The sequence below is a fragment of the Nomascus leucogenys genome, chromosome 18, assembly GCF_006542625.1.
Source record: "Nomascus leucogenys isolate Asia chromosome 18, Asia_NLE_v1, whole genome shotgun sequence".
NCBI lineage: Eukaryota > Metazoa > Chordata > Mammalia > Primates > Hylobatidae > Nomascus > Nomascus leucogenys.
In genome coordinates this window covers 26,863,286-26,889,215 of record NC_044398.1, presented here as the reverse complement: position 1 = coordinate 26,889,215, position 25,930 = coordinate 26,863,286, and the positions used below count along the sequence as shown (strand labels likewise).

Below are 25,930 nucleotides of genomic sequence, written 5' to 3'. Positions count from 1 at the left end.
TGGGTAATTCAAATGATATCAAGATAGAGTAGTCATGTATAAAAGATACAGCTTTATGCCTGTTACAGGTTGAATTCTGTCACCCAAAAAGATATGTTGAAGTTTTAACTCACAGTACCTCAGAATGTGGCCTTATTTGGGAATAGTGTCATTGCAGATGTAATTAATAAAGATAAGGTCACACTTTACTCAGTGGGCCCATAATCCAATATGACTGGTGTCCTTATGAGAAGATACAGACAGAGATTGAGGTTGGCTGTGTGATGATAGAGGCAGAGATTGGAGTGATGCATTTATAAGCAAAAGAACACCAAGGATTGCTGGCCACTACCAGAAGCCAGGAAGAGGCAAGAAGGATTTGTCCTAGGGTCTCAGAGACAGCATGGCCCTGCTGATAACTAGATTTAGAACTTCTCACTTTCAGAACTGTGAGAGAATACATTTATGTTGTTTTAAGTCCTTCAGACCAGTTGTAGTACTTTGTTATGGCCCTAGGAAATTAATATAAGGCCTATATAACTCCTTTTGCAAAAAATAAGTGACTGAAAAGATTAAAAAGAAAAAGCAGTAAAAGAAAACATGCTAGACATGAAAAGTAAATCTCAGATTGGGAAAGGTATTATAAAAATGATGAAATATTCAAAAGCCAAAAACTGGAACATTGTTGTAAACAACTAGATCATTTAAAAAGTATTCATATAAAAATAATAAAATATGTACAGCTCTTGATTTGATTTGCTAAGTTTTGAGAGAATTTTTCTATCTCTGTCCTAGAGAGGACCTTGTTATTTTTCAGTGTATGGAAAGCTTTTTCATTCATTGTCAAACGTTGGCATCAAGATTATACTGGCCTGATATAATGAGCTAAAAAGTGTTTCCACTTTTTCAATTCCCTGAGAGAGTTTATATAAAATTAGTGCTATTTTTCCCCCATAGTCTTTGGAAAAAAATCACTGATGAAGCTATCTGTACTTGGAAATTACCTTGTGAGAAGTATTTTCATCACAGATTCAATATACTTAATAGATGTAGAACTATTTAGATTTTCTTTCTCCTTTTCTGTTGGTTTTTGTGAATTCTGTTGGTTTAGGATTTGTCTATTTCATGTAAATTTCCAAAAATTTTAGTATAATACTGTTTATAAAATCTTTTTATTATCTTTGTAATATTGGAAACATCTGTCCTTTTTTATGTTATTGGTAATTCGTACCTTTCATTTTTCTGATGTAAATCTCCTTTCAATTTCCTTTAGGCAGAGTATATTTGTGATGAACTCTCTTAGTTTTTTGCTTGTCTGGAAATATCTTTGTTTTTTATCTCCCCTTAAATGATAATTTAGTAAGAAAATATAATTCTAGCTTAGTTTAGGCAATGTCAATATAATAATCTTTCCTTTTGAGTTTTCTCTCCTCTTTCTGGCTACATACAAGTTACTATCTTGATCTTTGCTGTTTTGTGGCTTTATTGAATAGAATTTGTCTATTTCATGTAAATTTTCAAAACTTTTAGAATAAAGTTGTTCATAACATCATCTATATTGGGAGCATCTATAGATATGTCCTCTTTATTATTCTTGTTATTGGTAATTTGTGACTTTCTTTTTCCTTTTTTTAAAAAATTAATCTTATTAGTTTATTAGTTTTTCAGAGAATCAACTTTTAGAATGAAATAAGGAAAATTATTCTAGAAGTAAAGTGTGAAATCCAGAATGAAGAGTGAGCAAACAAATTAGTAAACATGTGGGTAAATAAGAAAACAATGACTGTAAAATGAAAAGCAATAAATATGAGCTAAGGAAAAATAGTTTAACAATAGAAGAGGAGTGGATATAGAGTGATGATCAGAGTTAAACATTCTATATTCTATGACTTGCTCAGAAGATCAGAGCTATTTTTTTTTTTTTTGGCAGAGTCTTGCTCTGTCACCCAGGCTGCAGTGCAGTGGCGGAATCTCAGCTCACTGCAACCTCTGCTTCCTGGGTTCAAGTGATGATCCTGTCTCAGCCTCCCCAGTAGCTGGGATTACAGGCGCCTGCCACCACGCCTGGCCAATTTTTGTATTCCTAGTGGAGACGGGGTTTCTCCACATTGCCCAGGCTAGTCTTCAACTCCTGACCTCAGGGGATCCACCTGCCTTGGCCTCCCGAAGTGCTGGGATTACAGGAGTGAGCCACCGTGCCCAGCCACTGTTTGTTTTTAAATATCACTAAGTTTAGTGTGTAATGTTAAAATTTAACAGTAACCATCGGCTGGGGGTGGTGGCTCATGCCTGTAATCCCAGCACTTAGGGAGACAGAGGTGGGCGGAGTACAAGGTCAAAAGATCGAGACTATCCTGGCCAACATGGTGAAACCTCATCTTTACTAAAAATACAAAAATTAGCTGGGCGTGGTGGCACATGCCTGTAGTCCCAGCTACTCGGGAGGCTGAGGCAGGAGAATCACTTGAACCCCGGAGGCAGGGGTTGCAGTGAGCCAAGTTCATGCCATTGCACTGCAGCCTGGTGACAGAGCAAGACTCCGTCAAAAAAAAAAACAAAAAACAAAAAACAAAAGGAAGAAATAGGGCTTATAACTTCCAAATCAGTACAGGAGAAAATGCAACCAAAAAATCTACCCAAAATAAACCACAAAAAATGTTAAAAAGAAGCATCAAACAAGCAGTGCAATTAAGGTGGTAGAAGTAAATATAAACAGATATGTAAATGGACATAAGTGAACCAAAACTTTAATTAAAAATTAGTTAAAACATTGTTTATGGAACTTCCATCGCTTCTTGGTCTCATGGCTAAGATCGAGTGTGGAACTTCCAGAGACAGCCAAGGGGAAGTTGGGCAACTATAGCTACTTTCTGACTTGTTAGAGATTACCGAATTATTGATACTGATTTCTAAAACGTCTCGTCTGAGTACTAAAAGCAAATACTTATGGACCCTGAAGGAGTCTGATATGTAAACAATAATAATAACACGGTGGTTCACGCCTGTAATCCCAGCAGTCTGGGATGCCAAGGCGAGTGGATCACTTGAGGTCAGGAGACCAGCCTGGGCAACATGGTGAAACCCTGTCTCCACCAAAAACTACAAAACTTAGTCAGGTGTGGTGGCATGTGCCTGTAGTCCCCAGCTACTCAGGAGGCTGAGACAGGAGAATCGCTTGAACCTGGGAGGCAGAGGTTGCAGTGAGCTGTGATTGTGCCGCTGAACTCCAGCCTGGGGGACAGAGTGAGACTCCATCTCAATAAATAAATAAATAAATAAATAAATAAATAAAATAACTAGACTAACATGAGACAAAATATGAGAATGACAAAAAGCAGCTTTACAATAGACATGTTGAATGTGGATGTGGATAATTTGCCCAAAGTATATACAATTCTAAACTCATAGGCACCCAATAACTTGACATCTGACCTCAAAATATGTTTTAAAATAGTAACTCTTACAAGTAGGAAATATTAAACACCACCATAATGAATGAAATATTCTATTTCAGTGTAAGATAAATCATAAGACAAAAAATTAGATAAACTTAGAGACAGTTTCAAATCAGTACATATTTAAAAACTAAGAAGTTTAGTGAACTGGCATATATAGAATACTGCGTCCAACATTTCAAGAACTCATTATTATTAAGTACACAGGAAATAGGAAAAAACAACCATGTAACTAATCAGTAAAGCAAACCTCAATAAACTTTAAAGAAATAGTTTTAAATAAAAGAACAAATCATTTGGGAAATTAGAAAATCTTTGTACCTGAACATTAATGAATATTCTACACATGAAAATTTATGAGGTGAAGATAAACTGGTACTTAAAGGGAAATTTAAAGCCATATATACCTAAATTAGAAATGAAGAATGGCTCCAATTGATGAGTTCAGTATTTCTCTTAAAAACTAAAAAAAGAGAAACGCAAACAAACATTAAGAAAATAAAAGGAAGGGAATAATTAAAGATAACCGTAGAAATTTATGAAAACGAAGATCTAATAGAATGCACAAGCTTTAAAGCCAAGAGTTGTTTCTTTGAAAAGTCAAAGATTAGTAAAATGGAAAATAATAATGACAAAGAGGAAACAAATAAATTATATTAGATATGAAAAATGGGCATAGGTAGAGATATACCTAATAATAATAATAATAAGCATATAAACCATTTATGCTAATACATTTATAAATAAAAACGAAGTTAATGTTTTAGTTAAAAATTTTTTTAACTGTCTTTGGTACATAGTAGGTAGATATATTTATGGGTTACATGAGGTATCTTGGTACAGGCATGCAAGGTATAATAATCACATCAGGATAAATGGGGTATCCATCACCTCAAGCATTCATCCTTTCTGTTTCAAACAATATGATTATATTATTTTAATTGTTTTAAAATGTACAATTAAATTATTTTTTACTATAGTCACCCTGTTGTGCTAGCAAATACTAGGTCTTATACATTCTAACTATTTTTTGTACCCATTAACGATCCCTACTTCCCCCTATCCATCCACTACATTTCCTAGCGTCTGGTAACCATCCTTTTACTCTCTACTTCCGTGAGTTCAATTATTTTAATTTTTAGCTCCCACAGATAGACGAGAAAATGCAATGTTCATCTTTTTGTGCCTGGTTTATTTCACTTAGCATGATGATATCCAGTTCCATCCATGTTGCAAATGACAGGATCTCCTTCTTTTTTGTGGCTGAATAGTACTCCACTGTGTATATGTATGACATTTTCTGTATCCATTCATCTGTTGATAGATGCTTAGGCTGCTTCCATGTCTTGGCTATTGTAAATAGTGCTGCAATAAACATGGGACTGCAGATATCTTTTAAATATGCTGATTTATTTTCTTTTGCATATATACTTACGAGTGGGGTTGCTGGATCATATGATAGCTGTACTTTTAGTTTTTTGAGGAACCTCCAAACTGTTCTCCATAGTAGCTGTACTAATTCACATACCAACAAAAAGTGTACAAGAGTCCCCTTTTTCCACATCCTTGCCAGCATTTGTTTTGCTTGCCTGTTGAATAAAAGTCATTTTAACTGGGGTCGAATGATATCTCATTGTAGTTTTAATTTGTATTTTCCTGATGATCAGTTATGTTAAGCACCTTTTAATATATCTGCCATTTGTATGTCTTCTTTTGAAAAATATCTACTCAAATTATCTGCCCATTTTTAATGGGATTACTGGATTTTTTTCCTATAGAGTTTTTTGAGTCCCTTATATATTCTGGTTATTAATCCTTTGTCAGGTGGGTAGTTTGCAAATATTTTCCCCCATTTTGTGGGTTGTATCTTCACTTTGTTGATTGTTTCCTTTGCTGTCCAGAAATTTTTTTAACTTCATGTGATTCCATTTGTCCATTTTTGCTTTGGTTGCCTGTGCTTGTGGGGTATTACTCAAGAAGTCTTTGCCCAGTACAATGTCTTGGAGAGTTTCCCCAATGTTTTCTTCTAGTAGTTTCATTGCTTGAGGTCTTAGATTTAAGTCTTTAATCCATGTTGATTTGATTTTGTATATGGTGAGATATGGGGATCTAGTTTCATTCTCCTGCATGTGAATATCTAGTGTTCCCAGCATCATTTATTGAAGAGACTTTCCTTTCCTCAATGTACATTCTTGGAACCTTTGTAAACAATGAGTTCACTGTAGATGCAGGGAAATATTTCTCTAGTCTCCTCCACTGGTCTATATGTCTGATATTTTTTAGGACAGTACCATGCTGCTTTGGTTGCTATAAATCTATAGCATAATTTGAAGTCAGGTAATGTGATTCCTCCAGTTTTGTTGTTTCTGTTTAGAACAGCTTTGGCTATTCTGGGTCTTTTGTAAGTCCATACCAGTTATGATGTTATAATATTCTGTGTGTTTCTATTTACCTACTATTACTCGTGAGTTTTGTACCTTCAGATGATTTCTTATTGCTCATTAATGTCCTTTTCTTTCTGATTAAAATATTCCCTTTAGCATTTTTTGTAGGATAGGTCTGGTGTTGATGATGTTTTTCAGCTTTTGTTTGTCTGGAAAAGTCTTTATTTCTCCTTCATGTTTGAAGGATATTTTCACTGGGTATACTATTCTAGGGTAAAAGTTTTTTTTTCCCTTCAGCACATATAAAGTTTCCACTGAAAACCTTATATGTCTATTGCCAGACATATTGGAGTTCTATTGTATACTACTTGTTTCTTGTCTCTTGCTGCTTTTAGAATCCTTTCTTTATCCTTGACTTTTGGGAGTTAGATTATTAAAGGACTTGAGGTAGTCTTCTTTAGGTTAAATCTGCGTGGTGTTCTATAACTTTCTTGTACTTAGACATTGATATCTTTCTCTAGGTTTGGAACATTCTCTGTTATTATCCCTTTGAACAAACTTTCTACCCCTACCTCTTTCTCTACCTCCTCTTTAAGGCTAGTAACTCTTATATTTGCCCTTTTGAGGCTATTTTGTAGATCTTGCAGGTGAGCTCTGTGATTTTCAGTTCTTTTTTCTTTTCCCTCTTCTGTGTAATTTCAAAAAAACCTGCTTCAAGCTCACTAATTCTTTCTTCTGCGTGATTAATTCTGGTATTAAAAGACTCTGATGCATTCTTAAGTATGTCAATTGTATTTTTCAACTCCAGAATTGCTGCTTGATTCTTTTAAATTTTTTCAATCCCTTTGTTAAATTTATCTGATAGAATTCTGAATTCCTTCTTGGTGTTATCCTGAATTTCTTTGAGTTTTCTCAAAGTGATTGTTTTGAATTCTCTACCTGAAAGGTCACCTATCTTTTTCTCTCCAGAATTGGGCCCTGGTGCTTTATTAACTTTGATAAGGTCATGTTTTCCCAGATGGTGTTGATGCTTGTAGATACTCATTGGTGTCTGGGTATTGAAGAGTTAGGTATTTATTGTAGTCTTTGCAGTCTGGGCTTATTTGTACCCACCCTGCTTGGGAAGGATTTCCAGGAATTCAAAGAACTTGAGTGTTATGATCCAAGCTGTATCTGTATTAGCGGGGACCCATGGCCCAGTAGTGCTGTGGTTCTTGCAGATTCGTGGAGGTACCACCTTAGTGGTCTTGGATAAGATCCAGAAGAATTCTCTGAAATACCAAGTAGAGATGCTCATTCTCTTCCCTTATTTTCTCCAAAACTAACAGAGTCTCTATCTCTCCGTGCTGAGCTACCTGGAGCTTGAGTAGGGTGACACAAGCACCTCTATGACCACCACCACTGAGACTGCACTGGGTCAGACATGAAACCAGCAGACCACTGGGTCTTGCCCAAGGCTTGCTGTAACCTCTATCTATCTACTATCTACGTTTGCTCAAGACCCTAGGACTAGACAATCAGCAGATGGTGAAGCCAGACAGGCTTCTGTTTTTTCCTTCAGGGTGTCAAGTTCCCCAGGCCCAGGGTGGGTCCAGAGATGCCCTACAGAAACCAAGGATGGGAGTTAAAAACCTACCAGCATTCAACTGTACTGCTGCTGAGCTAGCTCTCAAACAGTGAAACAAAGTCTTTCTTACTCTTCCCTCCCTTTTCCACAGGCAAAGGAGCCTCACCACGTGGCCACCACAACCACAGTCCCACGAGGAGTACTGTCAGGCTTCCACCAATGTTGACTTAAAGCCCAAGGGCTCTTCCGTCAGCTTGTGGTGAAAGTTGCTAGGCCTGGGAGTCACCCTTCAGGGTGGTGGGCTCCTGTCTGGTTCAGAGCAGGTTCAGAAATGCAATCCAAATGCCAGTGCCTACAATCGGTGACCTTAAGAGCCTGCCTGGTGCTCTAAATCTCTGTGGGCCAAGCTGGTACCTAAGGTGCAAGACAAAGTCTCCTTTACTTTTCCATCTGCTTTTCTCAAACCATAGCCACCACAGCTGGGAACGTGCTGCTGTTTCACCTGAAACCAATACATCTCAGAATCTCACCCAAGGCCCACAGCATACCTCCTGGGTATCACTGCAGGTGATGGGGACTGCTATAACTGAGTCCTTTCCTTTGAGGCAGCAGGTTCTCTTCTGGCCCAGGATATGTCTGAATGTCATCTGGGATTCAGGTACTGGACTGGGGGCCTCAAGACTCTGACCAGTGCTCTATCCCGCTGTGGCTGAGCTGCTATCCCAGATTAAGACAAAATCCTCATTACTCTTTCTTCTCCTCTCCTCAAGCAGGAGGAAGTAGTCTCTTTTGGAGCCATGAGCTGTGCAGCCTGGGGTTCAGGGATGGGTGGCACAAGGACTATTTTAGCCATCCTGGCTGGTGTCTTAGTAGGTCACACGTCTCTCCAGTCCACTGGTTCTGAGCCCAGCTCAGCACGAGGACTTTCCTAGAAGTTGCAGTACTTGTGACCTAAACTACCCTTCAAGTTTATTTAGGGTCCTAGAGCACACCAGCCTGCAGTGGTGAGACTTGCTGGAACTCAAGTTCCAACTGCTGGGATGGGGAATTCTCCTCTGGCTGGGGCCAGTCCAAATGCTCTCTCCACAGGTAGGCATCAGCTAAGTACAGACCAGTTCTGCTTTCTGCTGTGGCAGGGGAGCACTGAGTTCAATGCAATCATGGAACACAATTGCATTCTCCCTTGCTAAATGCAGATTCTCTGTGCCACATAGCAGCTGCCACGAGGAGGGGGTGGCATCCGCAATTCAAGACTGTTTTTTGTGCCCTTTCCAGTGCTTCTTTCAGTAATATGAAGTTAAAACCAGGTACTGTGAGTGCTCATCTGATTTTTGGTTCTTATGAAGGTGATTTTTGTGTGTAAATATTTGTTAAGTTTGGTGTTCTTCCTGGGGGGATGAAAGATGCAGTCTTCTATTCCACTTTCTTATTCCACCCCTCTTCTGTGGCTCTTAAGTTAAAGTTGTAATAAAAAATAAAACATGAAAATTGGTTTAAGAAATAAGAGGAAAGTCAAATAGAGATCAAAGAATTAATTGGTAGACTGTCTGGTGAACCTATTCAAGTTTAGAGTTTTCTTTGTGGGAGTATCTACATTTGAGGGATAAATTATTTCAGTATAATGCAAGTTATTCCAGAGTATAGAAAAAGGAAAATGACCTTATTAAATGAGAGAGAAAAATTACGTGTTGTTAATATTCACTAACACACAACATGCAAAAGCCCTAAACAGAATACAAGCAGACTAAATTTAGTAATGTATTATTTAAAAAGATGATATATCAACACCAAGTTGGGTTTAACACAAGCATGCAAGTTTGGTTTTCACTTTTTTAAAAAAATTATTGTAAAATTTAATAAATTATTTTTTAAAAGAAAAAGCTTATATGTGATAATGGCAACAGATGTGAAGTCTGTTAAAAAGTCATCATTCAGTTACATTAAAACAACTTAGCACACTAAGAAAAGTAAGAAATTTCCATAAACTAAAGGCATCTAAAAAAATTGGCAGCAGTTACTTCACTGTTGAAATTTGACATTATTTACTTTTCGAATGGGAATAAAAGAAGAGTTTTCACTGTTACTATCTCTACTTTAATTAATCTGGAAGTCTTAACCAATACAGTAAAGATACAGAAGCGAGAAAAAATGGGAAAGAGGAGGGGCAGAAAAAAAGGGAGGAAGGAAGGAAGAAAGGAAGGAGAAGGGAAGGGAAGGGAAGGGAACGGAAGGAGGAAAGGAGGGAAGGAAGGAAGGAGGGAAGGAATGAGGGATGGAGGAAAGGAGGGAAGGAAGGAGAGCGGGAGGGAAGGAAGGAAGGAGGGAGGGAGGAAGGAAGGAGGGAGGGAAGGAAGGAAGGAGGGAGGAAAGGAAGGAAGGAAGGAGGGAGGGAGGGAATGAAGGAGGGAGGGAGGGAAGGAAGGAGGGAGGGAGGGAAGGAAGGAAGGAGGGAGGGAGGGAATGAAGGAGGGAGGGAGGGAAGGAAGGAAGGAGGGAGGGAGGAAAGGAAGGAACGAGGGAGGGAGGGAGGGAATGAAGGAAGGAGGGAGGGAGGGAAGAGAGGAAGGAGGGAGGGAAGAGAGGAAGGAGGGAGGGAAGAAAGGAAAGAGGGAGGGAAGAAAGGATGGAAGGAAGGAGAGAGGGAGGGAAGGAAGGAAGGAGGAAGGAAGGAAGGAGGGAAGCAGGGAAGGAAGGAGGGAAGGAAGGAAGGAAGGAGGGAAGCAGGGAAGGAAGGAGGGAGGGAAGGAAGGAAGGAAGGAGGGAGGGAGGAGGAAGGAAGGAGGGAAGGAAGGAAGGAGGGAAGGAAGGAGGGAAGGAAGGAAGGAGGAAGGAAGAAGGAAGGAGGGAGGGAGGCGGGAAGGAAGGAGGAAGGTGGGAGGGAGGAGGGAAGGAAGGAAGGAGGGAGGAAGGAAGGAAGGAGGAAGGAGGGAGGGAGGAAGGAGGAAGGAAGGAAGGAGGAAGGAAGGAAGGGGAAGAAGGAAGGAAGGAAAGAAGGAAGGAAGGAAGGAGGGAGAGAGGGAGGGAGGAAAGGAAGGAAGGAGAGAAGGAGGGAGAGAGGGAGGGAGGAAAGGAAGGAAGGAGAGAAGGAGGGAGGGAGGCAGGGAGAGAAGGAGGAAAGGAAGAAGCAGGAAGGAGGGAGGGAGGGAGGGAAAAAAGGAAGTAGGGAAGGAAGGAAGCCTATGGCTTAGGAAGAGACAAACCATAGCTTTTTCTTTTCTTTTCTTCTTTTCTTTTTTTCTTTTCTTTTCTTTTTCTTTTTTTTCTTTTTTTTTTGAGATAGAATTCTGCTCTTGTTGCCCAAGCTGGAGTGCAATGGTGCCATCTAGGCTCACTGCAACCTCTGTCTCCCGGGTTCAAGCGATTTTCCTGCTTCAGCCTCCCGAGTAGCTGGGATTACAGGCATGCACTACTACACCTGGCTAATTTTTTGTATTTTTAGTAGAAACGGGGTTTCACCATGTTAGCCAGGCTGGTCTCGAATTCCTGACCTCAGGTGATCTGCGTGCCTTGGCCTCCCAACGTGCTGGGATTACAAGCATAAGGCACCATGCCTAGACTTCATATCTTGGATTATTTCATTTTTTTAATTGTTGAATTGTGAGAGTTCTTTATGTGTTCCGGATACTAACTCCTTATCAGAGATATATAATTTGAGAATATTTTCTTTGATTCCATAGCTTGCCTTTTCACTCTGTTGATTGTGTCAATGTTTTTTTTAAAGGTTCACCCATGTTTTAGCAAAGATCAATGCATCATTCCTTTTCATAGTTAAATAGTATTCCATTATATGGATGTACCACATTCATTAATCATCTACAAATTTTGGTTGTTTTATACTTTTTGGCAATTACAAATAATACCACTGTGGACATTCATGTGAAAGTTCTTTGTGGACAATTATCTTCATTTCTCCTGGGTAAATGCCCAGGAGTGGAATTTCTAGGTGATATGATAACTCTATGTTAACTGTTTGAGTAGCTACCAATTTGTTTTCCAAAGGGGCTGCACCATTTTACATTTCCACCAGCAATGCATGAGGGTTTCAAATTCTCCACATACTCATCAACACTTGTTATTATTTTTGTTTTAATGTATATGTGGCCATCCTACTGGATGTGAAGTGATGTCACCTTGTGGTTTTTATTTGTGTTTTCCTGATAATTAATGATGTGGAGCATCTTTTCATGTGCTTATTGGCCATTTGTTTATCTTCTTTGGAGTAATGTATATTTAGATTCTTTGACTATTTTTAACTGGATTTTTATTATTGAGTTGTAATAGTTCCTTATACATTATAGATGTAAGTTCATAATTAATAACTGATTTGCAATTTTTTCTCATATTATGAATTGTCTTTTCACTTTCTAAATAATATTTTTTGATATAAATGTTTTAAAAATTGATAAACTCAATTTATCTATTATTTATTTGCTTCCTTGTGATTTTGGTTTCATTCCTAAGAAGAAAACTGAATAATTCAGAGTCATGAAGACTTACTCCTATATTTTCTTCTAAGGATTTAATAGTTTTAGCTCTTACTTTGAATCCTTGATCTATTTGAATTAATTTTTTATTTCATTTTCTACCTTTTACTTTTCATTTCACATATGTCTCATGTCTTTTTTGTTTCTCTATAGCTCCTTTATGCTTTCCTTTGCATTCATTGAACATTTTCCAATATAACATATTATTTTTTCAGTATTTTTACTGTATTTTTGAAGTTATTTTCTTAGTGGTTGTTCTTTGGCTTGTAATACATACCTCACCAGAATCTGCTTCTAACTTAATCCCAATGAGATATAGAAATGTTACTGATATATAGTTATATTCTCTCTTTATCTTTTTGTTATTACTTTACATATCTTATATCTATATATGATAGAAACCCAATAATACATTGTTATAATTACTACTTAATATATTGTATGTTTCTTAAAAAAGCAGAAAGATGAAAGGAGAACAAGTATATATTTATATAGTTTTAAAACATTAACCTTCACATTTATCATTTCTGGTTTCTTCATTTGCTATTGTGGATTTTAGGTATTATCTATTGTAATTTCCCTATTCCAATATAGCTTTGTTCCAGATTGCCTCTTTTGTGCTGTTCTCAAATATATTCTATTTCTGTGTTATGTGCTCAAAAATACATATCCATGTATATTTATATAGTCATTTTTAAAATAAGGAGAAAATATAATAAATATTAATACTATGTCTTGTAATTGCATAACTACTTTTACTGGACTCAGTTTTTCATTTGAATTTGAATTACTGTGTTGGATCACTTGCCATCAGCCCAAAGATATTCCTTAAGTATGTCTTGTAAAGTGGGTGGTAATGTCTTTATTTTTTCTTCATTTTTTGAAATAGAGTGTTGCTGGATGAATGATTCTTGTTTGCTTTTTTTTTTCTTTCAGCACTTTCAATACACAATTCTATTGCCCTCTGGTCTCCATAATTTCTGATATGAAGTAAGTTGTTAATCTTAATAAGTATCACTGTTGTGAAGAACTGTTTTTCTCTTGCTGCTTTCTCTTTGTCTTACATCATTTTTACTGTGATGTGTATGAGAGTGAATCTTTTTTGTTTATTTTGCTTGGAGTCCATTAAGCTTCCTGAATGTGTAGATTAAGGATTTTCATCAAATTTGGAAAATCTCAGGCCATTATTTCTTTAAATATTTTTTCCTGTTCCACTCTCTCCTCTCTCATATCTTTAATGGTGTCCCACATCTGTTTATTTTTATTTATTCTACTTTCTGTTTAGACTCTGATTATTTTTATTTATTCTGCTTTTCTCTCCTTTGTACCTTTGTATTGTATTGTATACTCTTTTTTTTTTTTTTTTTTTTTTTTTTGACGGAGTCTTGCTCTGTCACCAGACTGGAGTGCAGTGGTGCGATCTCGGCTCACTGTAAACTCTACCTCCTGGGTTCAAGTGATTCTCCTGCCTCAGCTTCCCAAGTAGCTGGGACTACAGGCATGCACCATCATGCATATTCTTTATCAGTCTGTCTTCAAGTTAGCTGTTTCTTCTCACAATTGAAATCTACTACTGAGTCCTTCTAGTGCAATTTTTATTTCTGTATTGTGATATTTCACTAAACATTTCCATTTTGTTCTTCTTTAAAAAAATAAAACTTCTTTATACTTATTGACATTCTCTATTTGTTATGACATTGTCATCATACCTTCCTTAACTTCTTTAAGCATAGTATTTTTTAGATCTTATAACTTATATATAATAACTGTTTTGAAAGCTTTGTCTGCTAAGTCCTACATCTTAGTCCTCTTTAAGTAGTTCCTGTTGCCATCTAATGATCTCGTGTGCAGTTTACTCTTTCTCCTTCCTTTGCATGTCTCATATTTTTTGTAAAAAACTGGATATTTAAAATACTATATTGTAGCAACTCTGGATACTAATTTTTCTTCCCAATTATAGTTTGTTATAATTATTACTTTATATAACTTTATGTCTTATGAAGAAGCCAAGAGAAGAAAGGAGAACAGCTATACATTATAGAGTTTTAAAAAATATTAACTTTATTAGTATAGTTTCTTAGGTACTTTTTCATTGTTGGTTTGCTTGTTGATTTGTTTACTCACTTCCTTGAACTCATTTAATACATTCTATTTCTCCCTGCAGTGTGACACCTTTGATGTTGCTCCTGAGAGGGTACAGCCTAGGGATGGAGATAGTCACCCTGGGATTTACAGTGGCTTTGGTGGGGCTTTCTGGCAGTCTCTTTATGGGTTTCTAAGTTAAGCTGCTTGCCTGTCTTGCTATCACACCCAGCTGTTGGGGTACACTAAATTGTAGGCTGATTGTACTCTTGTTTTTGACAATGACATGGTGCATAAATAGCTTCAAGGTCTCATTTAATAATGTAAGAGCCCCTCATAGGGGTGGTTTTTGAAGCAAGTCACTGAAATTTGTTTTGACTCCAGGAGGGCTCTTCTTGGCTTTTTTCTTGTTGTTGTTGGTTTTTTTTCCTACTAACTAGTTGGCCTACAGTTTAACTGATGCTTTCATGGTTCTACCAACATCCTTTTAATTGCTTACATCTGAAATCTCCATTGTTTTCGAGAGTGCACTTAGGCTTGAACTTTCCTACAGTCTGTTTCAAATGAAGTCAGTTCCCCTGGGGAGAGCATTGGATCTTTCTCTTCTTATGGTCTGATTTTTCTCCTGAGCAAAAATTTTAGGCCACTTCTCCAGAGGTAGGGGTGGGGACAGTGGCATGCTACTCTTGAGTGACATCCTTGATTTATGGGCAGAGTGCTGGGTGGAGGCAGCAGCCTCTGGTCTTTTCTTGCCTCCCCAAGCATGAAAACTTCACCTTACCAACACGCTCAGGCAAGGGTAATCAGAACTCCAGTGTTCTTAGCCTTCTACACCTGAGCTAGAGCCTTTACAAGAAGCGGGTGGGTAAAGGGAGGGAGCTTCTGACCTTTTACCCATATTCACCCGGAATTTAGCCTCTGCTACATGGAAGTAAACAGGTATAAGAAATGCTAGTAACCTGCCTCAGCGAGAGAGATACAGTAGCACCAACATGGGAACTGGATGGAGAGACCCATCTTATCGACCAAGCTCAGTCAGAAAGGCACTTCCACCACACCGAGCTGGAAAAGGGGAGAGAGGGATTAGGTCATAGCTCAAGTGCCACAGACACTCACTATTCTTACTCAGCTTTAATAGATTTTGTTAAATATTCCCAGAGACTTTAAATAGCTGTTGATTTGATAATTTTTACCAATTATAGTTATTTCACTCAAGAGAGGATTTGCATGGCTCCTCCTGATACCATTCATGATGTTGTCTTCTTTGGGAAATTATTTTGCAAGATAGGAAAAAGCACAACCCACAAAAGAAAAGTACACTTAACTGCATTCAGATTAAGAAATTCTCTCATTAAAAGATAGTATAACAGCAGTAAAAATAGGCACAGGTTGCGAGAAATTTTTTGAAACAAATATAGCCAACAAAGAACAGGTATATAAAATATCTAAAGAACCCTCCACACTCAGTAAAAAAGACAACAATGCAATGAAATAAAATCAATGATAGATGTGAATTGACAACTTGGAACAGAAACGGACATGATCAGAATATTCCTACAAACACTCAACCTAAGTAATCATCTAAGCAATGCAAATTAAAACCATGGTGAGCTACCATTACATACCTATCAGATTAACAAGCATTAAATTATTTCATCAACAACTTGCAGTGCCCAGAGTATAAATGCCAAATGCCATTCCCACTGAAACACACACACACACACACACACACACATGCACACACACACACACACACACACACACATCCCAAGGATCCCTGGAGAAGTGGATAATTTCAAGGATAAATATAAGATGAGCGTGCAATATCCTATCATAGAAAATAAGAAGAAAGGTATCAAAACTGTCAAAGTGACTCAAGGTCCAACTCAAGGAGGCTCCATCAGACAAAGTTGAAAAATCTGAGTATCAGAAAGAGCAAGAACTGAGATGGATTGAACCCCATCAATTATATTTAAATTAATGAGCTTTTATACTTTATTATTTTGAATTCGAAATAATACAAAAAATAAATTTATTAGTCATCATTGAAGAGTGGTTGTAAACCGACTCATTTTTTTCAAGAACAGATAAATATTATAAAACAAATCATTTTTGTTTCATCTTTACTGTATGAACTCTACTACTAAGTAACTCAACAGTAGAAGGGAAAGTTTCTCTTCATAGAAGTATTCCAGCTATTTAGTTAAGAAGGGGTGAGAAAATTAGAATTAAACATTTTGCAGTACAAAATAAATTACGAATATAGAGATTGAGTACTAACTGCTAAAATCACAAGGATAACCAGGCATTACAATGGAAAAATACAATACCAACCCTGTAGCCTATAGTCCTAACTAGCAACTTACTGGTCATATCAAACAACATCATGGAGATGCAATCAGCAAAATCCAGTCTGTGGGAAATTCTACAGGACAAAACATTTAATTTCTTTAACAAGTAAAGGAAGTGGGGAAACAGAAAATAGGAAAAGGAATCTGCAGACCGAAAAAATACGTGAGACATTAATCATTTCCAATATGTGAATTTTGTTTGATACTGATTAAAATTATTAAAAATGTTTATGATGACACTGACACTATTGGATATTTGCTGGTAAGAAATTTTTTTTGAGGTGTGGTAATGGCATTGTGGTCATTTTTTAAATAAAAAACATCTTAAAGTTGTAATACCATACAATATTTACAAATTAAATAATAATTTTTTTTTTTGAAACGGAGTTTCACTCTTGTTGCGCAGGCTGGAGTGCAATGGCGCGATCTCGGCTCACTGCAACCTCCCCTTCCTGGTTTCAAGTGATTCTCCTGCCTCAGCCACCTGAGTAGCTGGGATTACAGGCATGTGCCACCACACCCGGCTAATTTTGTATTTTTAGTAGAGACGGGGTTTCTCCATGTTGGTCAGGCTGGTCTTGAACTCCGGACCTCAGGTGATCCGCCTGCCTCAGCCTCCCAAAGTGCTGGGATTACAGGTGTGAGCCACCGCGCCCAGCTGGTAATGATTTTTATGCCTGTGGTTTGCTGAAAAATGACATGTGATAAGGGAAGTGGATATCAGTACACATGAAACAATACTGACTATGAGATGATAATTCTTGAAACTGGATAATGGATACTTAGGATCCATTATGGTGTTTGTCTATTTTTTTATGTTTGAAAATCTCCATTAAAAGCTTAAAAGTTTTAAACAATACCATATTTTAGTAACGATTCGGAGCAATGAGTACTCTTACAGACTGCAGAGAAGGGGCATGGGTTCACTTATGGGGCAGAAGTAATCATTAGCATACTTTAAGATGTACATGAGGGGCCGGGCACGGTGGCTCAAGCCTGTAATCCCAGCACTTTGAAAGGCCGAGGCGGGCGGATCATGAGGTCAGGAGATCGAGACCATCCTGGCTAACATGGTGAAACCCCGTCTCTACTTAAAAAAAAATACATTAGCCAGGCGTGGCGGCTGGTGCCTGTAGTCCCAGCTACTCAGGAGGCTGAGGCAGGAGAATGGCGTGAACCCGGGAGGTGGAGCTTGCAGTGAGCCAAGATCGCACCACTGCACTCCTGCCTGGGCAACAGAGCGAGACTCCATCACAAAAAAAAAAAAAAAAAAAAAAAAAAAAAAAAAAGATGTACATCACCTACAACCAAGCAATTCTGCCCCTGCATATGTGATGACCACGGAGGTGTTCTCCAAGATGTGCACAAAGTGGCAGGCAAAATACTTTCAGAGCAGCACATATTTGTGCGTGCCAAAAATTGGAAGCAGCCTTGATGTTCGTCAACAGAATAGACAGAGTGTGGTGTATTCATCAAATGCGTTTCAATAGAGCAGTAAAAGTTAATGAATTGTAGCTACATAAATCAACTTTGATGACTCTTACAGATGCAATGCTAAGGTGAAAAAAAGAAAAAGCCAAAAAAAGTAAATTTTAGAAAAATTCACGTATTTTTATAAAGCTTTAAACATATAACAATGTTACACTCACCTATATGGGAATAACTGGAGATGTTATACAATTATAACGATATGAAAAGATGGATAGGTACCAAATCACAGGTGGAGAGTACCTGTCTAACAGAGAGAAAAATGTGTTTCAGGAAAGGTACAAAATACGATTCAAATGTATGGGTCATCTATTAACTGTTATGCTCAGTTGTACACATGTTACACAAGTGTTCACTTTAGTATTTTATAGCATTTTATATGCCTGAAGTTTCACAATTTTAAAATGTCAAAATGAGGGAAGGAACTGAGTAAAGGTTACAAGTCTAGAAAAGTAAAGCATGGAAGAGAGAACATAGGACCAAACATATGCAGTCTCAGGAACGGCCATTGTAAGGAGATATTTGTGCTGATTCTTGAAGGATAACAATGAAATGAGCAAATACTTTCTTCTAACAGACAGAAAAAGAAAGAATGTTCAAAGTAAGTTAAGCCATTTTTTTGCAGGGCCTGCAGGTCAAATACATGAGGCTGATTTTTTTTTATAGCAAGGGAGTTAAGAATGGTTTTTACCTTTTAAAATTGTTGCATCTAAAATAGTGTGTTATGTTACTCTGTGCTACTTTAACAACATACATGAGATTGGGTAATTTATAAACAATACACATTTATTTCTCACATTTCTGGAGGTTGAGAAGTCCAAGGTCAAGGCACCAGCAGGATTGGCATCTGGTGAGGGCTGCTCTCTGCTTCCAAGATGGCGCCTTTTTGCTGAATCTTCCAGAGGGGAGGAAGGCTGTGTTCTCACATGATGGAAAGTATGAAAGGACAAGAGAGCTCTCCCTTCAGCCTTGAGCTGTTTCATAAGGGTGTTAATTCCATTCGTGAGGCCAGAACATTCAGGACTTAATCACTTCCCAAGTGCAACACCTCTTAATACTGTTGCATTAGGAATAAGTTTCAACATGAATTTTGGAGGGGACACTATCATTCAAACTATTGCAGATGGCTATATAAGTATCTACATAGTATCCTGAGTTTTGCCTCTTGGTCCACAAAGCCTAAAATTTTACTATTTGGCACTTTAAGAAAAAGTTTGCCCAGCCCTAGAGCTTAAATATTTGTTTCCCAGTACTTCTGTATGTATATTCCTGGTGCTGATATAGAAACAAAAAAATACCCTTAGTTATAAAACGTCTCATGAGCTTAAGGGAGTAAGTGCAGTTTTATATTAGTCAGTGGCAAAGGATGGAAATATAATTAAAACTGCCTTAAACAAAAAGGGTGGATTATTTGCTTATGCGTCTAAAAGTCCAGCATCATGGCTTTAGGCCAGCATGGCGAGCTCAGTGTGCTCATTGACATCACGTGCTGTCTTTTTGTGTTTCTAGAGTCTGCTTTCTTCTGCACTGACTTCATTCTCAAGCAAGCTCTCCTGTTTTTTTTTTTTTTTTTTTTTGAGGCCAATACTACTTTAATACCAAAAGCAAGATAAAGGTATTACAACAAAGTACAATACAGACCAGTATCCTCCAGTGTCTTGGACAAAATATTAGCAAAAAATATTCGCAAAAAATATTCCCCAGAAAATTAGCTAATAAAATTCAACCATGTATAAATTACACACAATGGTCAAGCAGGATTTATTCAAGGTATGCAAGGCTGGTTCAACATTCTAAATACAATCAATATAATCCACCACATCTATAGATGAAAGAAGAAAACTTATATGGTTATATCAATTACTGATAAAAATCTTCAGCAAAATAGAACTGGGGGCACTTCCTCAGTTAGATAAAGAACATCTACAAAACAAACAAACCTCCAGATAACATCATCCTTAGTGGGGAAAAATGGGTGCTTTCTCCGTAAGACTGAGACCAAAGCAAGAATGGCCCTTCTCCCCGCTCTTACTTACACCATACTTGAAGCTCCTAGCGTAGTAGAATAAAAAGCTAAAATAAAAGGCATATAGTTGGGAAAGAAAGAAACCATATTGTCTGTAGACAATGTGATTGTCTATGTAGAAAATAACAAATAATTTTTTAAACCCTTCTGTAACAAATAAGTGAGTATTGCAAGTTTGCAGGACAAAAAGTTAATATACAAAGGTCGACTCTTTTCCTTTTTTTTTGAGAAGGAGTCTCACTCTGTCACCCAGGCTGGAGTGCAGTGGCGCGATCTCGGCTCACTGCAAGCTCCACCTCCCAGGTTCACGCCATTCTCCTGCCTTAGCCTCCCAAGGAGCTGGGACTACAGGTGCCCACCACCACGCCTGGCTAATTTTTTGTATTTTTTTTTCCGAAGGGACAGGGTTACACCATGTTACCCAACATGGTCTTGATCTCCTGACATTGTGATCCACCTGCCTTGGCCTCCCAAAGTGTTGGGATTACAGGCATGAGCCACCATGCCCAGCCAGTCGACTGCTTTTCTTTGTTTCTTCTTTTTTTTTTTTAATCATACTTTAAGTTCTAGGGTACATGTGCACAACATGCAGGTTTGTTACATATGTGTACATGTGCCATGTTGGTTTGCTGCACCCATTAACTTGTCATTTACATTAGGTATTTCTCCTAATGCTATCCCTCCCCCTGCCCCCACCCAACAACAGGCCCTGAGGTGTGATGTTTCTTCCCCCCCTGTGTCTAAGTGTTCTCACTGTTCATTTCCCACCTATGAGTGAGAAAATGCGGTGTTTGGTTTTCTATCCTTCTGTCCTTGTGATAGTTTGCTGAGAATGATGGCTTCCAGCTTCATCCATGTCCCTGCAAAGGACATAAACTCATCCTTTTTTACGGCTGCATAGTATTCCATGGTGTATATGTACCACATTTTCTTAATCCAGTCTATCATTAATGGACATTTGGGTTAGTTCCAAGTCTTTACTATTGTGGATAGTGCTGCAATAAACATACATGTGCATGTGTCTTTATAGCAGCATGATTTATAATCCTTTGGGTATATACCCAGTAATGGGATCACTGGGTCAAATGGTATTTCTAGTTTTAGATCCTTGAGGAATCACCACACTGCCTTCCACAATGGTTGAACTAGTTTACACTCCCAACAGTGTAAAAGCATTCCTATTTCTCCACATCCTCTCCAGCATCTGTTGTTTCCTGACTTTTTAATCATCGCCATTCTAACTGGTGTGAGATGGTATCTCATTGTGGTTTTGATTTGCATTTCTCTGACGACCAGTGATGAGCATTTTCTCATGTGTCTGTTGGCTGCATAAATGCCTTCTTTTGAGAAGTGCCTGTTCATATCCTTCGCCCACTTTTTGATGGGGTTTTTTTTCTTGTAAATTTGTTTAACTTCTTTGTAGATTCTGGATATTAGCCCTTTGTCAGATGGGTAGATTGCAAAATTTTTCTCCCATTCTGTAAGTTACCTGTTCACTCTGATGTTAGTTTCTTCTGCTGTGCAGAAGCTCTTTAGTTTAATGAGATCCCATCTGTCTATTTTGGCTTTTGTTGCCATTGCTTTTGGTGTTTTAATCATGATGTCCTTGCCCATGCCTATGTTCTGAATGGTATTGCCTATGTTTTCTTCTAGGGTTTTTATGGTTTAGGTCTAACATTTAAGTCTTTAATCCATCCTGAATTAATTTTTGTATAAGGTGTAGGGAAGGGATCCAGTTTCAGTTTTCTACCTGTGGCTAGCCAGTTTTCCCAGCACCATTTATTAAGTAGGGAATCCTTTCCCCATTTCTTTTTTTTGTCAGGTTTGTCAAAGATGAGGTGGTTTTGTTTCTAGAGTCTGCTTTCTTCTGCACTGACTTCATTCTCAAGCAAGCTCTCCTGGTTTTTGTGTGTTTGTTTGAGAAATGTTGTATTTAATGGTAAAGCTTAGCACACCCCAGCACCAGGAGTGATGTGGAGTTGCAGCAGCAGGTATAGGCAGGTGACCGTCAGAGAGGGCAAAGAGGATGAGGAAGGCAGCCATCAAACCGAAGAGCCCCAAGGCCTCAGGCAAAGCCCAGAATGACATAGGAGAAGAACTGCTGCTTGAGAGATGGGTTTCTGGCATAACCAATGATCAAGCTGCCAAACACTGTTCTAATGCCAGCCCCTGAACCAGCCACACTTACTGTGGCTGCCCCAGCACCAATCAACTTGGCTGCTGTGTCAATGTCCCGTGAGACAACACTGGTCTAAAACTCCTGTCTGGTCACCTGGAGTGGGGAGCTGCTATAGGAAGGCTGTTTAGATGAATTATCTGGGCTATTCAAGACGGAGGCAGACACAGGCCTGATTAGACCCCTGGTACAACAGCACATCAGAGCTGGAGAAGTGAGTAGCGCCCTGGTCTGCATTTTTTCAATCTGCACTCCCACTGCCCTGCAGCCCCTGCTCAGCCCACAGTGCTCGCCTGGCTCAACGTGACTGACTCACCTCCCAGCTTTAGCCCTTGGCAATGGCAGCTCCAGGCTTATAACATTCTATTAATTATTAGTCCAGGAAATTTGCAAGGGTACATATTCCTTATCCTGGCTTGTATTAAGTGCCCATCCCTGGATCTGGGGGTGGGTATTATAGCTCCTTGAACACATAGCCAGAAAATATAGGAGGCAATTTTCTAGAGGAAAATGACAGGACTGTTCCATAAGAAGAAAGAGTAGATATAGGATAGTTCACAAACCTTCACACGTTCCCTTTAAACTCTGTGCAGACAATGTTTTTTGTTTACTGGAAGGTTATTTCCCCTCTACTCCCACCCACGCCAAAACTGATGATAAACTGACTCTCCCCAACTCTTTGGGTAATATAAAGTTTTCTATAGTCCTAGGCTGCTCACTTTTTGGTGGACCAATGTATGGATTTGTCTGCTTTTGTTTCAGTATGTAGCTTTTTTTTTGTTTTTTTTTGAGACGGAGTCTCACTCTGTTGCCCAGGCTGCAGTGCTGTGGCGCGATCTCGGCTCACTGCAAGCTCCACCTCCCGGGTTCACGCCATTCTCCTGCCTTGGCCTCCCGAGTAGCTGGGACTACAGGCACTCGCCACCATGCCTGGCTAATTTTTTGTATTTTTAGTAGAGATGGGATTTCACCGGGTTAGCCAGGATGGTCTCGATCTCCTGACCTCGTGATCCACCTGCCTTGGCCTCCCAAAGTGATGGGATTACAGGCATGAGCCACCACACCCGGCCTTCAGTATATAGCTTTAATTTACGTTTGCCACATCCTTGTAACTTAATTACTTTTTTTTTTTTTGCTTTGGTTTCTCAATAATGCTTGTGAAAATTAAATTCTCTAGTGCACATTATAAATTAATGGGAATGCATCTATTTGACACATGAAACAGTTACTGCCTGCTGCTATGGTTTCCACTACAGATGCAAGAAAAGAGTATCTTCATGCTTTCATGGGATTGCTGCTGCCGTGATTGAATGAGGAATACAGGAGGAATATAGGAATACAGGGAAAAACAGAGAGAGATCTTTTGCAACTCAGAAATAACCTTGCAAACATTGAAAAGCCTCAACCCGTTTTACTCCAAAGAAGGATCTAAAATTTAAGTTTACATGAGAATTGTTCGAAAATTATTTCCCATATACCCTAATATACCCTAACCTTCTGGTTGACTTCACTTTTAAAAGCTTAAAAGTTAAAACTAAAAAAAAAAAAAAAAAAAAAAGGTACTAGTGGGAATTATGGCACATGTATAAATCCAACAATTAACCAACATTTGGGAACACCTACAAGGCAAATCTTTGCTTTACTATATTTTCAACACAATTAAAACATTTTAGGTGATAATCTACCTCTTTAGTCAGTTTTACCAAAGCCCAATTCCTAAGAGTAGGAATGGGGAAAGGAGAAAAGGAGGTGAAGAGGTAACAATATTCTGCCACATGTATGGTGAAAAGCCATCTAAGACACACTTTCTCAGTCCCTGTCTGAATAGGAGGGTGAAGTTCTCAGCCTTAGTAATTGCCACCAATGTGCCATCTGATTAAACCACTCCCTCTTTAAGTCACTCCAGGAAATGAAGCATGGATAGAACTTTCAGGCCCTGATAGTCTGCTTAAAGCTGAAAGTCTAAATAATGTTTTATGGGGGAAAAAAAAGAAAAATGCACACACATATGGACTACCCACACAAGTAGTTCCTCTGACATTATATTTGGAGACAGAGAGGTAAGGATTTCAGAAAACGTTCTCCTTTGGCTGAGCTACATTCAAGTTGCGGCTACAGAATCAACAATTAGACAGCCAACCCCTAAGAATATGTGCCAATAACTCTCTCTTGCCAGCTTCTGTCTTGGGTCCCAAACCCACTCTATGCCACCCTGACCCTCACTCCATATCCCTCACATCCACGCGCATCTCTCAGTGAATTGGCTGGTTTAGATATGGGCCCTTACTCCATCCCTGGCACTGGAACTAACCCTCTAAGAATGGGTACATCTAGCATCTCCCTTGTTGCAATTTTCTAACCAGAAACTCGTTATCCCACTTCCAACTCCTGGTGCTGAAGCCTGACCACATCCCTCCCATAAGCACACACAGCCAGGAAGGCAGCCAGGTAATCTCTCTAGCCAAATTGCCTGTTTGAATCCTGTTGTGTTAAACATTAGCTGTGCAGCCTCTGTTTCACCCCTGTTCCTCAGTTTCCCTGCTTGAAAAAAAATGGGGTTGATAATAATGGCACCTACCATCATTATTATGAAGATTGGGTGAGTTAATAGTGGTTGCTATGCTTAAGACAATGCCTTGCACATACTGCTGTGTGTGTTGATCAAAATAAGAGCCCATCCAACGCTGTCTTCTTGAGACACGGCTGTTCAGTTTCTAATCTGCATTCCCAAAACCAGAAAAGGAAAACTGTAAAGGATAATGACAGGTTGGGGAGGAACTGAGCAAAAAGGAAACCTGAAAAGGACCAATGAAAAGGCTACTACATAGCTCATCCCGGGAAAGAGTCAGCATCAAACCCATGCAAGGTCCCATAAAGCCAGCATCTAAAACCTCGACTCCACTTACAACAATGGAGACAACGAAGAGGGAGGCAGAAGGCTCCAGTGAGAGAAATAACAAGCTTCTGTCCATTTAAGAAAAAGAAATCAGACAGAAGTCTGGTTGTAGCTACCAAGGCGCTTCCTGGAGGAAGGTGGCTGACTTTTTATCTGATGTGTCACTTGGTGAAATAATTGCTGGCAATAATGGTGCAATAGCAGCCTGCTCAGGGTACTATTTATCTGTGTCTGTTCTATCTTTCAACCTCAAAGTGCCCACTGCCTCACGGAGCACATCAAAATGACGCCACTGTTGTTAACAACAGTGGCCTAATGCAACACACAGAAGTCAAGTGATTTCTCTAGATATGCAAAATTAAACACACACACACACACACACAAATCATGGAGAAATGGGGTTTGTGTGCAGATCCTGACATTCCACTTTAATTCGCAAGTTGGGAGATGGAAGTGGATTGTAGGTTTAGTCACCTTCAGGAAACAGTAGAATCTGAGACGGGCAGGGGCATAGGAGGTGGGACACAGAAGTATAATGCCAATAAAAAGATTAAAGAAATGGAATTCTCTTTCTGGTTTCCTAGTAATTTGTTCCCATATTGGGCATGACCAGGTCTCTTTATGAAATCAGAAAAAAAATATGAATTCAATTGTGATTAAGAATGCAAGAGACTTCTACTGTCTCTCACTTTCATCCCACTTCAGATAATGACTTGTACCATCACATCTTTACCTGACCCTATCAACCTCCACCTCTCCTGTTATTCACTGCAGGAAATTGACACTTAGGTATCATTTTATCCTTAAGTCTCTTAGCTTTGGATAAGGCTCCTCATCACCTCCCTCCATCCTGGGATCGTTTCCATCCTATGCCCATGTGGTTAATGTGGTTTAATCAAATCAAGGACACTCTCTTAGTAGTTTCTTCTCAAACTCCTCAGTTTCATCTTCTTCTTGACCTTTTTGCTCACGTGTCCTGCTGATTTCATGAATCTTAGATAAACACACCCCTCACTTCTCTTAGCATCCATCCCCAAGCTTG

At 38.7% G+C, this 25,930-nt stretch overlaps 1 pseudogene; it reads right to left on the bottom strand.

The window, feature by feature from the left end:
• Window positions 1–21,700: 21,700 nt before the first annotated feature.
• LOC100599721 lies at window positions 21,701–22,229 on the bottom strand (annotated as a pseudogene).
• Between the last annotated feature and the right edge of the window lie 3,701 nt (window positions 22,230–25,930).